An 18810-nucleotide genomic window follows, 5' to 3' on the forward strand; every position below is an offset into this window, starting at 1 on the left:
TGAATCCAACCATTGAATCCTAAGCAGATTTTTTAGAGAATTTCGTTACAGTAACAAGCAAACGTGAGCTATAGACTGTAAATTTAGGTATTGTTTCTAACATGAGAAATTTGGTCAGAATATTTCCAACAACTGACAATTGTTTTTTACGAAAATGTTCAAAATGTTTAGTTGAGATGGTTGTGCACCGACAAGGTTTATTCTTTTCTTTTATTTATTTCAAATCATATTCTTTCTGTGAATGAATCCGCGCTTCAGAAGTTTGAACGTGCCTGGTAAAGATAAATCATTCGTTTCAAGGAGAGATAACAAGGTTTAAAAACATTTTTAGTGTGAGTCTTATAACATGTTTGAAAACCTGCCAACATCATTTGTTGATATTTTTACCTTAAAATCAAATTGCAAAATGATTCTAGATGGATCTTCTCCCCTATCATCACAATGATCAATTAATTTGAGTCATTGTTGAGAAACTTATGAAAGTGCATTCGTCTGTAAATTACTCATATTATAAAAACATGTTTTATTATTAGGAGTGAAAATTGCTTAAAAATTCATGAAGAACTCTGCGCAACATTTTCACAGATATTATTTAATAATTACCTTACCCTTTTCCATTTACTTTTATGTAACTGTTTTGAAATAAAGCTTTTACCTATCTTCCGGAAATTTTCATATTCCATAAAATACTTGATCTTATTCATCTTAATTTTTCTTAAAAACAAGGCTTTCTTTTTTCCTTACTCAAGGAATTTGTTTCAATTCTAGTTAATCAGCAGATGAGTCTTGACTAGTAGGTTGTAGTTTAATGTACCTAGTTTTAATATGCAAATACACCTTGATATCTTTTGAAGATTTCATCAGTCTAGCATTCAAAAAATATTTTTTTGAAATACGTATGTTATACTTCATAAAGTCTTACTTCTCCTAAAAACTTGTAGGTATTTTGCCAAATAAACCGCAATAATGCTTTGGCTAAGGGGCGCCTATATAAAGGTTCGCTAAGGGTGCATGAGGGCACTCTACGGCTCGGCATGTGCTCACTTTTTTCATCTGGCTATCACCAAATAAAATCTAAGTTACTTTGACTCCAATGCACGTGGACATTATCTGTTACTTAAAACACGTGGATTTTATAACAAAATAATTAATTTTTATCTAATCTTACATCAGCTTGCACGTGAAATACTTTTTGGCAGCAGGATCAAAGACTAAATTGACTGTTTTTCTTGAACAGAACACTCCAAGACCCGAGCAGAAGAAAATAATAACTGAACACCAAACTAAGGTATTCCTTACCAGATAATTTCCAATAAAGTCAAACCTCCATGAGTCGATAATTGAGAGACTATCGACTCATGGAAATATCGAGTAATGAAACAGAAATCCTTTGGAAAGCTATTTCGTGGGGCCATCATAATAGCCACGAACTTTGGTTTTTAGTATGGTTCCATGAGTCAATATCGAGTCATGGAACATCGACTCATGGAGGTTTGACTGTACTTACAACCTGAATGAGGTATGAATGAGCCCTGCATAAGAGGTAAAATACCTCAAATAATACCTTCTGCATATTCTACAAATACCAAGCTGATAATTAGATCAGGTTTTGTAATACCGAAATAATACATGATGGATTTTCATATAAAAGTGAAGTTTTTCAATAGTAGTTCAATACCTCCAGCAGTCCTCAACAGCTGAGTAAATGGCCAATAGCCATCAAATGAGTTAAGCCATTTTTCTTTGAAATGAGTATGAAAGTACCTATTAATGGGTACTGGGGATTTTTTTTTATTATCGGACAATTTGGGCCGGAGGTTCTCCGATTTGCATGAAATTTTCACCAGAGGTAGAGCTCGTGGATACATGACCAAAAGTGAAATTCAAAAAAATTATAGTGGCCTATTTTCCCGGAAAACTCTAGATGAATTTTCACGATTTCTCTATATACCTCAAACTTTGAAAATTCATATCTTCGGAACTATGCATCGTAGAACAAAAGTTTTTTTTTGTGAAATCGAAAGGAAATTTTCTCAGCAATCTATTAAAAATATAAAAAGAAAAACATTTCTCGGAAAATTTTTCACCATGGAGAAAATTGTCGGAAATATAGCGAAAAAACTATCGTCTGTATCATGAAAAATTTTCAAAAAAAAATTTTTTGTTTCATCAATCCATACTCTAACTTTCGTCCATAGACGCCAAAGTGGTATCTTTTACCGTTTAGGCGACAGAACTGAAAAACCGAGGACCACCCACACGCTTCCCATAGGAAAATGTGTGCTATTGTGGGCCTCATAACCGTGCGCTAACGGCGGCAGTAATTAATACGCATTGTAAGTGTAACGCAGTAAACCATCCTTTCCTTTCCATACAGAAGAAGCTTTTCGTCAATCGGAGCACTCTCCTTTGGTCTGTTGGTCCTTTATTCGTAACCTTTACTATTGAGACCAACAGTCTTTAATTGAAAACGATCCTAACATTTAATAATATAGGTAATAGGAACTGACCCTCAGCAAGCATGGGAAAATTCACTCACTCACCCGAATGCCACCGATGAAAAATAGCAAAAAATCTGCTGCTATCGAACATTCAGTGATAGCTGAACCGTCCTAGGCGGAGTGTAGCATGAAAGCGTCGAAACCGATTGTGTAAAAGCGACAGTCGGAAGGAACGCGAAGAGAAGTGACTACCAATACACTTGTATCTGCGAGGCACGAGTTAATGCACTTAGCATCCATTCGCCGAATGCATTGAACTGACTGAGAGGATTCCTACTCACTGAATCATTTCGTGATGTGGACTGCCAGTCAGTGAACGCTCATTAGCACTCAAACCCGAATGCCATGCGAACGGAATCAAAATCAATCATTCCTGGACAAACATTTCAAAAGGGCACATCGACATTGGTAAGCATTGGCTTTGCAAGCCGCTGTTGAACCCAATTCAACTCGATCACGCTCACTAATACCACTATCAGGAAGAGCTTACACCAATCTTTCTGATAGTGGGGTTAGTTTGCGTGGGTGGGTTAAAAAGGGCTCAACAGCAACGTTTCTGAAAAAAAGCTCAAGACCTCTTGGTCTTGGTATTTTGGTATTTTGGTATTGCATTCGACTGATCAGATGCCGTTTTTTGTTTCGCTTAGTGCTCGCCGAAGAAGCAAAATGGGCACTGGAAACTGAAACGTTCGGCTTGGTTAAAAAAACGGCTTTCTCGCTCCCGACTGTGCGTGGAAGCGAGTGAGGGAAACACAATAACTGAGTGAGTGTTTCCCATGCTTGACCCTCAGTATCATATATTGCCAAGCAAAAAGGATATTTACACATACATAAAGTGCTATTTGTAATTTTCTTGCCTTTTTCAAATTTTGTTCAATTTATCAAATGATTAGATAATTAACTAAAAACGCGCGAATAAATTTTCAGTTTTGTTTTCTATACAAAGTGATATATTTGATATAAATTCTGATTGTTCCTTGGAAGAATATAGTATAGTATTTGCATGTATATAATATCAATCAACTGTATAACACTCAGGGACGCTATCTATTGTTCCATTGGTGGCTGCTGTGGAATATTCCACTGCCAGTCAGCATGCAGCCTCTACAGTTGGCGCCAACCCAACTGCGCGCCAAACTGTATTGAGAAGCGTACGCGCGTAATAAATAACTATTGTATGTTTTGTCTGGCCGTATCGTGCGCCTATATAAGGCGCACCCATTGAATTTGTAAGAATGTAGTTTCTTTCGTTTCTCCGCCGAGTAGGCATGCTGCCTCTCAGTGGTAATAAATCTGATAAAGTGAAGCCGTTCGCTTCATTTGCCGTCCGTTGTATCGTAAAAGACACAACGTAGGAAAGACGTCCTGGCCGAAACAACATATTAACAATATATTCATAAGTTTTCAAAGAAAGTGGATCTTGAGATTTGATCCTTCAAACGTTACCATAATGATTGATTGTAACAAGAACTTCCCGTGCGGCTTTCATAGAGGCTGTTAGCTTTAATACTAAATAACATTGCTGATGAAGAGCACACAAAACACCCAACTGACCAATGGAGAGTGGTCCGATTGACGAAAAGCTTCTTCTGACTGGAAAGGAAAGGATAGTTTACTGTGTTACACTTGCATTGCGTGTTAATTACTGCCGTCGTTAGCGCACGGTTATGAGGCCCACAATAGAACACATTTTCCTATGGGAAGCGTGCGGGTGGTCATCGGTTTTTCAGTTCTGTCGCCTAAACGGTAAAATATACCACTTTGGCGTCTATGGACGAAAGTTAGGGTATGGATTGATGAAACAAAAAATATTTTTTTGAAAATTTTTCATGATGCAGACGATAGTTTTTTCGCTATATTTCCGACAATTTTCTCCATGGTGAAAAATTTTCCGAGAAATGTTTTTCTTTTTATATTTTTAATAGATTGCTGAGAAAATTTCCTTTCGATTACACAAAAAAAAACTTTTGTTCTACGATGCATAGTTCAGAAGATATGAATTTTCAAAGTTTGAGGTATATAGAGAAATCGTGAAAATTCATCTAGAGTTTTCCAGGAAAATAGGCCACTATAATTTTTTTGAATTTCACTTTTGGTCATGTATCCACGAGCTCTACCTCTGGAGAAAATTTCATGCAAATCGGAGAACCTCCGGCCCAAACCTGTCCGATAATAAAAAAAAATGCCCTACTTCAAAGTTAGCATGCAGTTTGTTTACGAATTGCAAAGGAGGCCATGATGCAATGATAAATCCAAGGTTGTCTGGACGAGCATGGTGCAGTTTGTTAATGCAATGTTTCGTGGATTTAAAATTTGCTTAAATATTTCAAAACATTTTTAAAAATAGTTCATAACTAATTGAAAATTTGGTTACGAGGTAAATTTTGAACGACAAATCTGAAAATGAAATAACCACAATATCCCTAAAACTCCATCTTTGCTGTCGATAGTTACCGAATTGAAGCAAATACTGAAAACATGATTACCAGACTGTTCTGTTAGGTGGATAGATCACTAATATATTTTGTGGCATAAAGGAAAATTAAATTTTGTATCAGCCTTATTTACATCACGTAAAATTTGACAATAACAAACCTTTTTTTTTTTCTATATCACGCCTTTGGTATTACACTATGAAAATATTTGTATGAATCGTAACACTTTCTCAAATCCCCTTCTTCTTACAGTGATTTGTAATTTTTTGATCTCCCCAACAATTTTCTTGCGAGATATATACTGCCGTTCTACGCATGTTTGTACCACGGTCCATAAGGTTCACATAGTAGGCGTAGAAGGGCAGTATAAATATGTAAATAAAGAGTTTTTTTTTAAATCGTGGCATTAACAGCGAGTTGTTAGAATAAAACATGCATACAACAAGAATACAACATGCATGATAACAATTGTCTAAATTTCACCAGATCATTGTTACCATTGGAGAAAAACATGAAACTGCACCAGGCGGCTTCCCATTATTTTTATCAAAGATGCAGTAATATATTGGCAGAGATTCTCTACTTAGCTCCTTAGAAGTACTTTGAAGTGAAATTCGCATTCGAAATTCTATGTACTTTGAAGTGGAATTGACTAAATGAATTGGTTAAATACAATAATATATTATCCAATACTGTGTATCCCAATTATCAGTCCAAAACAAGAAACATTTGAAAACAGAACTCCATTATGCTTGAATATGGCATGAAATATGCTAAAAGAGTTTGAGGTTTTTTTTCGACATTTGTCCAAGATCAAACCACCGTGAAATGTGCAATGTAATAATAGTCACTGCAGGAACTATTACATCTTCAACGCTAGAATCACCCAAAAAGGCTCAACGACGAAATTGCAACAGTCAATTATCGCTGTCACAGCATCATGCGTATGGAAATGACTTAAAATGTTTAAAAGTTCATTTTCATGTTTGGTTGGCATATACCATCGGTAGGTACCATCCTGTGTGCGAAGCGGATCGGTCCGTCATGCGCTGCGGCTTGGCGTCAGCAGCTAATTGCTAAATACGAATAAAGGTGAGTAACTTAGCGCCGCGCCGCATCGACACCGACCGACGCCTTGGCACTCACGACAAGAGTTCACCAGCGCGCGCGCGCAAATTGTTCTTGTTGTCTCAGGACACATGGTTTTTAGCGCGTTATGACTCGGACGCCACCGGCGCGCCGGTTGCCAAACAATACCTTCCTACCTGTATGTACACGATCGATGCGAACTGGAAGCAAAACAACAATAAGGCCCGCGCAGGCTGCTGTCGTCAGTCCGACTTCAGCGCCGCGAAACGCCAACGATAAGAGATTTTGGTATAATTTTTTATTTTTCGAAAATAAATGCTTCAGTTATCGAGTGGAGCGCGTCGCGTGCAGAACGATTTTTAGTTCCGATGGTTTTTTGGGTTGGGTTTGGGTGCAAGGCAAAGGATTCTTGTGAGTTTGAATTGCATGTACAGTGCTTTTGACCAGTCAATGAAACGCTGGCTAGTGTTATTGGCAGATATCACAGAAGTGAAACTTGTGAGAAAGTGAATTTATGTTGTGTGGATTAGAAGATTGGTCAAAGAAAAATTTGGAGATCAGTGGATTTGGAGCAAAATTTGAAGGTAGTGATTGACATCGAATGCTTTGACTAGTGTTCTAGTGTAGTGAACTTGAGAATTTTTTTATCTCGTCAGATATAACAAGAAGAATAGATTAGATTGTTTATAACTGTATTCAATTGTTAATATTTTTTATATTTAGGTTTACAATGAAGGAGCAATTAATCGCAAAATTTTTAAAGATTCAGTGTTAATTTATATTTTTGGCATACACATAGAAAATTTGATTATAAAATTGTTTTCAGCGATTCCATTCAAAGTATTAACACTCTGAGTCAAAATTCACGTAAAGTTTGTTGAAGTTATTTATCAGTAAATAAATTAAGATAGTTGAAAATTATAAAAAATACGTGGATGAAACCCATGCTTTTATGAATTTCAAAATATAAGATTAAGAAGCACCATTCATGTAAACAGTGATTCAACAAAGAATATTTATTTCAACTTGACAGTATTAACCATCTTATGTCAAGATGAAATAGACATGTTCTATCAACTCAAATTTTATTCTTGGTCTTCTCAATCGTATACTGGTGAGTTCATGAGAACAAGAGTCTCGTAACAATTAAGCTTCATTTCTACTTGAATGATGGAAATTGAAAAAGACACCTTGGGTGATATTTTAATCATATTGACGTCAATATTCTTATAACTTTTGATACATCTTTTTACATTTTTAATACATGCTTTTTTCAAGGATAACTTTTGGTGGATTTTCAGAAATTTATTTTTGTCGAAATAAATACGTTTTTTTTTTTTAAAAAGACACCGACCGACAATGCTTCCAGTGGACGATTATGTCCTTTGAAGGAAGCACCACACCAGACAACGGACTAGCATGCAACGCACAGTGGCACAGTCAAAATACATTCCTGACGAAAAGTTTTCCGGACTGAAGCGGGAATCGAACCCACACTCCTTAGCACGATGCGGCTAAATGCCTTGGTGACACTAACCGCACGGCCACGAAGTTTTGGTGATACAATAAGAATCTTGAAATTATTCTAAACCATAATAATTATCATGATAATTTTTTCTGATGTAGCCATTTTCGAGTTAGTCAAACCTCAATGTGTCGATCTCGACTCATGGAATAATACTTAAATCAAAATTTTATGGCTATGATGTTTTATTACTGTCTGTTTTATTATTCGATGTTTCCATGAGTCGATGGTCCCTTCAGATGGAGGGTTGGCTGTATTTCAAGTATGATACAGAAATATCAAACAATATATATTAAAATTGGTCATTACCAATAGTTATTCGCGATTCTTCATCAAGAAAATAAGTCAATAGAGATGAATAAAAAGCCTATACTCTCGAAAACCTATTGTTCGTGTTGCAAAATTGCGAATAATCAATGGAAATGGACAATTTTAATATTTAGTTAAGAAATTTATAACTTCAAATGGATATCATTGGTGTTGAGAATAATTTTAAGATTCTTGTTTAATCATAAAAACATATATTTTTATAAATCACCAAAATTTTTAAAATCGGCCAAATATTGTGCTAAGAAAAACATTTTTATTAAAATGTGGGTTTTCATCGCTTTTTCTTTGAGGCTCTCGTTCGCTGCTATTATTTATCAAGCTTGTCACAACTTGCGTAACATTGCCGATCATGGACCAACAAAGACGTGATGTTTTTCTTCGCTTCTTTTGATCGTGCTTCGTATCTGCAATACCTGTAAGTATGTAACAATTTATTTATTTTTATTGTGCAAAGCTCAAAAACTTTACAAAGGTCAATTCAGTTCGATTTTAGAAGCACAAGAGTATTAAGAAAATGTTTTAGTAATTGCATACACAGCAAAAAATTCTCAAATTTACATGGCACGTAATTCTTTATGATAATCATGTAAAACGAGTTGCAACTGAACATTCAACGATAATTAATGTAAACTGTCTCATTGCATTCGATAATGCTTGCAAACTTGAGTGAAACTGAAACATTTCATGATCTTCCATCCAACATTCGCCAATGTTGCATGCTTTCTTGCATCTTGAAAGTGAAATTGCAAACAAGAATTCTCGGTTTACATGATTCTACGATGAATATTCTGTCAAAAATAATGCACATGGATGGATCGACGGCTTGTCATTTGATGTGCATTATTTATGATTGAATTTTCAGCGTGAAAATCATGTAAACCGTGCCGTTTTGCATGCAACATTCTTCGAGAGAAGACGTTTCGCGTTCAATATTAAGGATTTTGGTAACAATGTTGTATATAATAGATGTGTTTATAGGTTTTATCATTGAATAATACATGAGAAATGGCTTTGCATGGTTGAGGCTAATATTACGTTACGTGTAAATCTAAGATTTGTTTGGTGTGTAGAAAACAAGAACAATACATCGATCAAAGCAAATAAATAGCATATTCTAATTGAAAGATTTTTTTTTCTGCACCCTAAACAAATCATTTTGTAGTTAGTTTCTCGCCCGAAGATACACACTGCCATACAAATGAAATTTCTTATTCAGAATTGAAACAAACTATGAACTGAATCAAATAAATCAATTCATTTTTTTGCAGAGCTTAATCACCGCATGGGCCTTCCTTAGCCGAGTGGTTAGAGTCCGCGGCTACAAAGCAAAGCCATGCTGAAGGTGTCTGGGTTCGATTCCCGGTCGGTCCAGGATCTTTTCGTAATGGAAATTTCCTTGACTTCCCTTGGCATATAGTATAATCGTACCTGCCGCACGATATACGAATGCGAAAATGGCAACTTTGGCAAAGAAAGCTCTCAGTTAATAACTGTGAAAGTGCTCGTAAGAACACTAAGCTGAGAAGCAGGCTCTGTCCCAGTGAGGACGTTAATGCTGTCGTCTCCGGAACCTTCCTTCGATAAGGTGAGAATCGTCCTAAGTCTCACTAAGGCTCCCGCAGCCGACTCATAAAATTTTGATCATCGGATTGAACCAAATTGATATCGCTATCACACACACGACCCCGTCCGTAAGCACCAACTACGCACTACTCCTTCGTCATCGAATACCAAAGGTAGAAAGTCCAACAAAACAGCCGTATTACACCATGGAACTTCGTGAGCACAAGGTTAGCAAGCAAATCCGGTAGTTTCGGGTTGAACTTTGATTAAAGGATCACTGAGATTTCAACTAAACACTATATTACTGGTTATTTAATTCTATAATTAATTGTACTGAAATTTAAGGCGGATAATTGAACTGCGTATGCAAATAGTGACCGATCGCGCCGTTGGTCTCGAGTAAACTAAACTCTCACATCATCATCAGATCTAGCCAACCATCCTCCCTTCTCTGATGATCGATGTAAGTTACATCATCTCTTAGGCGAACAACGATCGGTGTGATCAGTGCGAGAGCACTTCTCTAACCGACCATTGTCCACCGGTTGTTGTTTACTTCGCCAGCCGATGGTTCGCTGGTGGTCTTCACAGCCACTTTGGAGTAATAAGGACAGCAGCTGTGATGTAGGTAGTGAGCGGTGTCTGTCTGGTCAGACACAATGCGATAGTCTGCTTCAGCCAGACGACTGCAGGCACAGTGGAGTAGTTCAGCGTCGTGTATAGGGCAGATGCCCAAACATTCTCACCCACCCTGAAATTCATCGAATTTCTGAAAAGAAACAAACAGACTCCTCCTTGGCAGGAATGGGATATGGATGGGAATTGGGATGAGGTTTTTTTTTTTGAATTGAGCTAAAATTCCGGTTCCATGTTTGGTTCTGGCAAGAGGCAAACCTTTTCCACTGGCCGTTTGAAACTTCCTGAAGCTGTCCTGATTGTTACTACTCGGACCACACCGTCCGATCCAGGATGAGTTTGTTCAATCCGGCCCAGCTTCCAGCGCAAGGGGGGCAGATTGTCGTCGCAGACGACTACCAGCTTCCCCGCTTCAATCTTAACCGGTGGTCGCCAGCGTTTCGTTCTTCCTTGAAGCTGGGTCAAATATTCCTGTCTCCACCGTTTCCAAAAATCTTGGAACTTTCTCTGAACAGCTTCTAGTTGTGTCAAGCGGTTCAATGACATGGCGGTAACATCAGTTTCCGGAAGAGATTGGAGAGACGATCCTATCAGGAAGTGTGCTGGCGTGAGGGGCTCAAGATCGCTTGGATCCTCTGAGAGCGCAGTAATCGGTCGAGAGTTTAAACATGCCTCTACTTGGACCAATAACGTATTCATGTCCTCTAAGGACATTGGTGTTTCTCCTACCACTCTTTGAAGATGATATTTAGTGGAACGCACTGCCGCCTCCCAAAGTCCTCCAAAATGGGGGCCACTTGGAGGGCTAAAGTGCCATTTTATGCCTTCATTGAGGCAATAATTGTTCATTTTCGCCTTGTGATCCTTATCTCTCAACATTAACAAAAGATCTCGGAGCCGATTTCGAGCTCCAACAAAATTAGTTCCATTGTCGGAGAATATTTCAGCGCACCGTCCTCGTCTACCTATGAACCGTCGAAGTGCCTGAATAAACCGATCCGTGGACAAGTCAGACACTAATTCTATGTGTATCGCCTTAGTTGCAAGACATATAAAGATGGCTCCATATGCCTTCACCGCGGTACGTCTAGGTCCAGGCCGAACATAAACCGGTCCGAAGAAATCAATGCCCGTTCGTGAAAACGGACGAGATACGGTAACTCGCTGAGCAGGCAGCTCTCCCATAAATTGTTTTACTGTAACCGGTCTTGCGCGGAAACATTTGTGGCAACTGTGGACCACCTTTCGAACGATGTTTCTCCCTCCTAGTGGCCAATATTTCAGCCGAATGGTACTTAACAATAACTGTGGCCCGGCATGAAGTAGGCGCTTATGATAATGTTCTACGAGCAACCGGGTCAGTCGATGACCCTTTGGCAGAACAATCGGATGTTTGACATCTCTCGATTCAACAGAGTGTTCTAAGCGGCCGCCGACGCGGATAATTCCTTCTGACGATATATATGGATTAAGCCAACGTAAAGGCGATTTTGACGACACGGATTCCTTAGAGGTTAAGGCCTTCCACTCGTCAGCCATGATTGCCCTTTGAACCTTCCGAATAATTGTATGCTCTGCTTCTTTGAGATCATCTGTAGAAAGATATGCTACCTTTCTATCATCCTTTGGTGTTCTCAGGAGTTTCATCGTTCGTTGCCATATAGCGGTCGTTCTGATCAAGGTAGAATATGACGAAAATTTGGCAACGTACCCTTCCATAAACTCCTCAGATGTCATCGTTGTAGCTGCCGTAACCGTACGTCGCTTTTCTGTCTCAACCTCTTCTGAAGATTGTAGACCTGGTGTTAGTGGCCAGTTTTCCGGCCCTTCCAACAGCCAATTCGGCCCTTGCCACCAGAAGTTGTTTTCCGCAATATTTTCTGGTGTTATTCCCCGAGATATCAGATCCGCGGGGTTCTGTATTCCTGGAACATGTTGCCATACGCAGTTTTCCGACAAACGCTGAATTTTTGCACACCTATTCCCAACGTACGTGCTCCAAGTAGATGGAGTAGCTGCTATCCATCGTAGCACGCATGTAGAATCTGTCCAGAAATATGTTTTCACTTCAATTCTGATAGCTTGTTTGACCCTTTCATGTAGTTCTGCGGTCAAAAGTGCACCGCATAACTCTAATCTGGGAATGGTTTGACTCTTTAAAGGCGCAACCTTAGATTTAGAAGCGAACAGGCGAACTAGAACGTTGCGGTTGACATCCTCACTTCGAACGTAAATGCATCCACCGTAAGCCTTCTCGGATGCGTCCGAAAAACAATGAAGCTCAACCTTCAGTGCCTGTGGGATTATCACACATCTGCTGATTCTGATCTGATTAAGGAGCGGCAGCTGTTGATAATAGTTTTGCCACGCCTCACACACCGGTTTGGGTAGAGGTTGATCCCAACCTATTCGTTCTCCAGTTTCATCCTTGAGGGTCCATAATAATTGCATAAACACCTTGAAAGACGTAATGGCAGCACCAATAAGGCCTATCGGATCGAATAGAGTTGCAATAACCGATAAAACCTTGCGCTTGGTCAAGGGATTTGCTTCATCCATACTTGGGATGGAAAATTGGAAGCGCAGAGTGTCCGTTCCCGGCTGCCATGTTAAACCGAGTGTTTTCACCGACGGATCTGGATCTAAAGAGATCTCCTTCGCACTGGAAATAGCTAAATCCTCTTCTAAAACTCCGTCTAATACTCCCCGATGGTTAGACGCCCATTTACGAAGTCTAAAACCTCCAGCGCTCATGAGATTCTGCAGTTGTGCTCTCAAAGCAATCGCCTCATCCACTTCATCCGTACCTGTTATCACGTCGTCCATATAAGTATCTTCCCGTACTGCCCTTGCTGCAAGTGGGAATCTATCTTCTTCATCATCCGAAAGTTGTTTAAGAACCCTAGTTGCCAAGAATGGTGCTGGTTTTGTCCCATAGGTGACGGTGTTCAGCTCATACGTACCGATTTCCTCTTCCGGTGTAGATCTCCAAAGGATAGACTGTAATGGCCTGTCTTCATCACACACAAGAATTTGACGAAACATTTTTTCAACGTCAGCAGCGATCATTATCTGTTTCGTTCTACTTCGCATGATGATTGATCGTAGATCATCTTGAATTATTGGACCCACCATTAACGCATCGTTCAACGAGACTCTGGTAGTTGTTTCACTCGAAGCGTTAAATACAACGCGAACCTTGGTTGTAGTACTAGCCTCCTTAATTACCGGATGGTGCGGTAGATAGCACCGTTTGGGTAAAATCTGGACTACCTCAACCTTATTCATATGGCCGAGCTGAAGGTACTCTTCCATGAAAGAGCAGTACTGATTACGAAGATCATCGTTTCTCGCTAATCGACGCTCTGTGCTAAAGAGACGATTAACAGCAATTTTGCGTGATTCGCCGATTTGCTCCAAAGCTTCTTCATTCTTTGGTAGCGAAACTGTGTATCGGCCATCCCTTCCTCTTTGAACCGTACGCACAAAATGCTCCTCACACCCTTTTTCTTGTGGTGAATGTTTCTCATCCGATCCGACTTCCTCACAGGACCAAAATCGGGCAAGTAACTCATCAAGATCTACTGAAGTTGACAAATTGCAGCTGATGTTCAACGACTGACTGGAAACTGGCACACCACCACATACAACCCAACCAAAAACGGATTCGTTGAGAGCCGGCAGTTGTTCTCCTAACAAAATCTGTCGTCCATTTCTGAAGAAATTGAAGAATGATTCAATTCCTAGAACCATGTCTACGTTCATTGACATATTGAACGATGGATCAGCTAACTCAATGCCATCTGGGATGTTCCATTTCGCGATGTTTATCGAAGACGTCGGTAGATTTACTGTGACCTTAGGCAACACAAGAAAACTCATGCGTTGAGAGAAGTCTGATACTCGCGATCGAATAGTCGCTTCGATCCGTTGCTTGACGTTGGCCTTTACTTGACCAATCCCGTGAATCTTTACATCCACCTTGCAACGGGTGGTCTTCATTCGCTGACTTAGTCTCTCCGTTACGAAATTGCTTTCAGACCCTGAATCTAAAAGAGCACGTGCTGGGTAGCGATGTCCACTGTTGTCTTCGACGATCACGATTGCTGTAGCCAGCAGAACCTGAGAACTATGGGCCGATCCGAAAGCTACTACCCTATCTGTCGTCGCCACGTTCGATACTTGCAAAGAGGGTGTACTAGAATTGGCAGAAGGAGTTTCGGTAGAATCCTTATCTTCTCTTGCTCCGATAGATTTGGTAGATTTGGGTGCTGCCACAGACTTAGACGAATTATCCTTATCCACTCTGAAGCACACTAGCGAATGATGGCGACCCTTGCAATACCTGCAGGAAAATTTAGATTGGCACTCCTTCGCATGATGTCCAGGTTTGAAACAATTCCGGCAGAGCGAATGGTTTCTTAAGACTGCTTCCCTTTCTGGTAGTGGCAGCCGGTGGAAACTGTTACACTGAAATAATGGGTGATTGGCACTGCATGCTGCACAACGACCTCCAGTGGTTTGGATGGAACTGAAACTGGTCTTAATAGAGGATGGCTTGGGTTTTCCTGGTTGCTGATATTGGAAGACATTTTTCGTGTCTAATGACTTCCCCGGAAGCGATTCCAGCATTCGAATTCGACGTTGAAGATATTCAGTCAGTTCCTTCACCGAATCCTGTTGGTTCGCAGAAGACAACTCCTCCCACCCTCTACGCGTTACTGGGTCCAATCGTGTTGAAAGGATGTGGACCAACAGTAGATCCCTATAGTCACCAGGCTGGACAATGTGATCTAAAGTCTGCACTATTTTTTCAAATCCTTCTACCAGCGTGTGTAGTTCGGATGAAGACTCCTTAGCCAAACTGGGAAGCTTGAAAAGAGCTTGAACTTGGAGTTTCTTAAGGTGTTTGCTGTTATCGTACCGCTTTTGAAGGAGATCCCATGCAATCTTATAGTTTGCGCTCGTGATTTGAAGAGAATCGATCAAATTCTTCGGTTCCCCTTGGAGACATCCCTTGAGGTAATAAAACTTTTCGACTTCAGGAAGATCCGCCTTGCAATGGATAAGAGAAGAGAATAGATCCCGGAAACTGAGCCACTCTTCAATATTTCCACTGAAGGTTTGAAGTTTAATCTGGGGTAACCTAACATGGTCAAGATTACCAATGCCAGATACATTTAAACCTCTGCCGGAGAGATTTAACTCCTCTGGTTCCTGCTTCAGTTTAACCTTTTCCATCAGAAACGCCTTCGCTTCATAGTAGCGATCGCTGAACAACTGCCTCTCATTCACATAAGGATTCTGTTCATCATCATGATTATCATGGGTTTTGATCTCGATGAGATAATCGGAAAACCTTTCCCAAAGGTCGTCAAGTCTGTCCAAGCGGACCGTAATTTGACTAATGGTAGAATCCTCCGGAAACTTCTCGACGAACTTCCATATATCGTTGAAGGAAAAAATGACGTCATTCAACTTCGCTACCAACAGCTTGTATGATGCTTGGCTCCTCGACATGATGATCCCCGCAACGGTTGGCGTTGAACGGATGAAAATATTGGTGTAGTATTCTGCGTAATTGACCTAGCCTCGCTAGGACATATACCGTGCTTAACTGACCTTAAACGGCGTTGAAGATTCAAACGCGCTTTGCAGAATCCTTCACCAGAAGGTTGTCCAATTTACGTCGATTACTTGGTGTCTCAAGGGAGGGTTGATAAAAGAGGAGAAAAACGAGGCGGTAGTATCCAAAAAACCTTGCTTCGGCTGCACATATACTGTTCAACTCACCTGACGGAGTGAACAGCGTCACAAAGCAGCAATAGTATCACCGTGTGATAATGTTATAACCGGAAGGAAATTCAATCCTTGGTGCAATCCAAAAGGAATGAAGAGGAGGGACGAATTAGGTAGTATCCAAATAAAATACTTCGGCGGGACATATACCGTGCAACTCACCCAGAGAAAACAACGGTGTACCAATGCCCGGAAATCAATGAACGTATCCGAAGTCCAAACGTTCAAATTTTGATTGTGTTAGCCTCAACAATCGGTAATTGCATGTAGGAGTGTGGGAGCAAGCCAAAGAGGATACAATTTATTTAAAATGTGGAATATCCGACGTCCACACTTCGGCAGACACACACTAAGTGTTCACTAACCTGGAGAAAGTACCACGTCGCTGCCTCCTTGCTTGCATCCGCTTCTTCGGTAGATGGGAGCGATCCAGAACCAGTGTTGCTATCTGTGACCCTTGTTGGGTACGAAGATAACTCGATGGCTCCGTAATTGTGATGAGTAGTGCAGTAGAGAACGAAAAGCGGTGTTAGATCGTAGAAATGTCTAGCTTCGACAAGACATACACTAAGTATTTAGCAATTACCTGGAAATCCCACAGGCGACGTAAACTTAGTGTTGTCTTCCAACCCGATGCTAGTGGCGATTACCCTGAATCCTTAGTACAGGAAACCAAACAGGGCAACGATGGCTTGGCTTGTACGCGCCAAGAGCCTTATTCCTTTGTCCACGTACTTTTCTATTCTTCTCGGCAGGATTGCTATCAGCTATTGTAGCTTGGTGACAATGGCAATAGTAAAACGCGGTACCAAATTCAATGGGAAATCGTTATGCGATCTGGTTCACGCTTCATCCGGTTCGAAGGACCATATGTCGTCTCCGGAACCTTCCTTCGATAAGGTGAGAATCGTCCTAAGTCTCACTAAGGCTCCCGCAGCCGACTCATAAAATTTTGATCATCGGATTGAACCAAATTGATATCGCTATCACACACACGACCCCGTCCGTAAGCACCAACTACGCACTACTCCTTCGTCATCGAATACCAAAGGTAGAAAGTCCAACAAAACAGCCGTATTACACCATGGAACTTCGTGAGCACAAGGTTAGCAAGCAAATCCGGTAGTTTCGGGTTGAACCTTGATTAAAGGATCACTGAGATTTCAACTAAACACTATATTACTGGTTATTTAATTCTATAATTAATTGTACTGAAATTTAAGGCGGATAATTGAACTGCGTATGCAAATAGTGACCGATCGCGCCGTTGGTCTCGAGTAAACTAAACTCTCACATCATCATCAGATCTAGCCAACCATCCTCCCTTCTCTGATGATCGATGTAAGTTACATCATCTCTTAGGCGAACAACGATCGGTGTGATCAGTGCGAGAGCACTTCTCTAACCGACCATTGTCCACCGGTTGTTGTTTACTTCGCCAGCCGATGGTTCGCTGGTGGTCTTCACAGCCACTTTGGAGTAATAAGGACAGCAGCTGTGATGTAGGTAGTGAGCGGTGTCTGTCTGGTCAGACACAATGCGATAGTCTGCTTCAGCCAGACGACTGCAGGCACAGTGGAGTAGTTCAGCGTCGTGTATAGGGCAGATGCCCAAACAAATGCCATCAAGAAGAAGAAGAAGAATCACCGCATGACTATATCATAATGGGCATTTTATTGGCTTTTTTCGGTGAACGCGATACTACTCAAAGAGAAGGGAGTAAGGAAAGTAATGAAAGAATATGATGGATATAATCGCAAGCGAGCGATGAGAGAAATGAATAGAAGATTAAGACTAACAGAGGACCATATTTGAAAAACAAATCGAAAGGCCATTTTTTGCCTAACGTCCTGATTTTGAACGGCCAGATGCTGGTCACTACTAACACTAGACAGGCAAAAATTTTCCACTAAAATGCTTATTATGATGAATCAAATAAAGTTTAAATAATAATACTACTAATAACATTGTTACTTTATTTATAAGAAATCTTGTTGATCAATAAATTATTGACTTGACACAAGAAGACTTTAACAAAAAAAAAAAAAAACTGAAACAAAACAAAAACTAAACCAAATTCTTGGGAAGCATTATAACTAGTGAGATCACCGTCTTCTGTCCATCAACCAGAATCGACCAGCCTAAAGGACCAAATGACCTGTTATGATTGTTTAACTGGACAAAATGTATCATGCTCGAGAAACAAATATGTGTCAGTAATCTACTTCCGCAATCCCTTAAAAGACAATGAATATCCACATTGCAAATAGAGACCGCTCTGTACCCTAAATATCGAATTCTAAGCAACACTTGAATACATGCCAACTACATGCTCAATTGAAACTCCAACAGTCGATGTTCTTTCGAGCATTTTTGTTCCTTGGATGTTGCCTTACGGTTGTGATTTGACACATGCTAATGAGCGAATGAATACCTATTTGGGTATGCTAAGTGGCTTCACGGAGAATGTTTTCACGCTTGTGGCTTTCTCTCTATCTGCGCATAATGAATTATTCATGTGGTCATAAAAATGCCATAAATAGAGGAAAATATTAACGATTCTGATAGGAATCTGCGACATATCTTTTTGTTTGCTGAAGAAATGGAACGGGGTTGCTGATTTTTTTTACGTTCCCACTTACACTTACATGTAGGGTCGATCATAATTTAGGTCACGTGATATTTCGACTCTACGTTGTTGTACTCATTTCGCATGAAAACTTCAAAAACGTTGCATAATCTATGGAATCTAGAACAAATCTATGCTTTGAAATTAAAATCTTCTAAAAAACGAATACTTATCAGCATAAAATTTATTCATTTTTTCAAAATTTATAACGAGCTGTGTTTAGGTGATGAAGTATCGAGACAAAAACTTGAATATACAAGAGCACAAACTAGAGAGCCAAGCCAAACCTCGCTTGATTGATTA

General features: G+C 40.0%; 1 protein-coding gene across 1 annotated transcript in view; it reads left to right on the forward strand.

Moving 5' to 3' along the window:
• Positions 1 to 6310: 6310 nt before the first annotated feature.
• The window catches only part of LOC5575403 (glucose dehydrogenase [FAD, quinone]), a 70880-nt gene continuing 58380 nt past the window's right edge, over positions 6311 to 18810 (forward strand). The window contains exon 1 of the mRNA XM_001661873.2: positions 6311 to 6609. The gene's annotated coding sequence lies outside the window, so the exon portion shown is untranslated. The remainder of the gene's footprint in view (positions 6610 to 18810) is intronic.

This window comes from Aedes aegypti, chromosome 3 (genome assembly GCF_002204515.2).
Source record: "Aedes aegypti strain LVP_AGWG chromosome 3, AaegL5.0 Primary Assembly, whole genome shotgun sequence".
Lineage (NCBI taxonomy): Eukaryota > Metazoa > Arthropoda > Insecta > Diptera > Culicidae > Aedes > Aedes aegypti.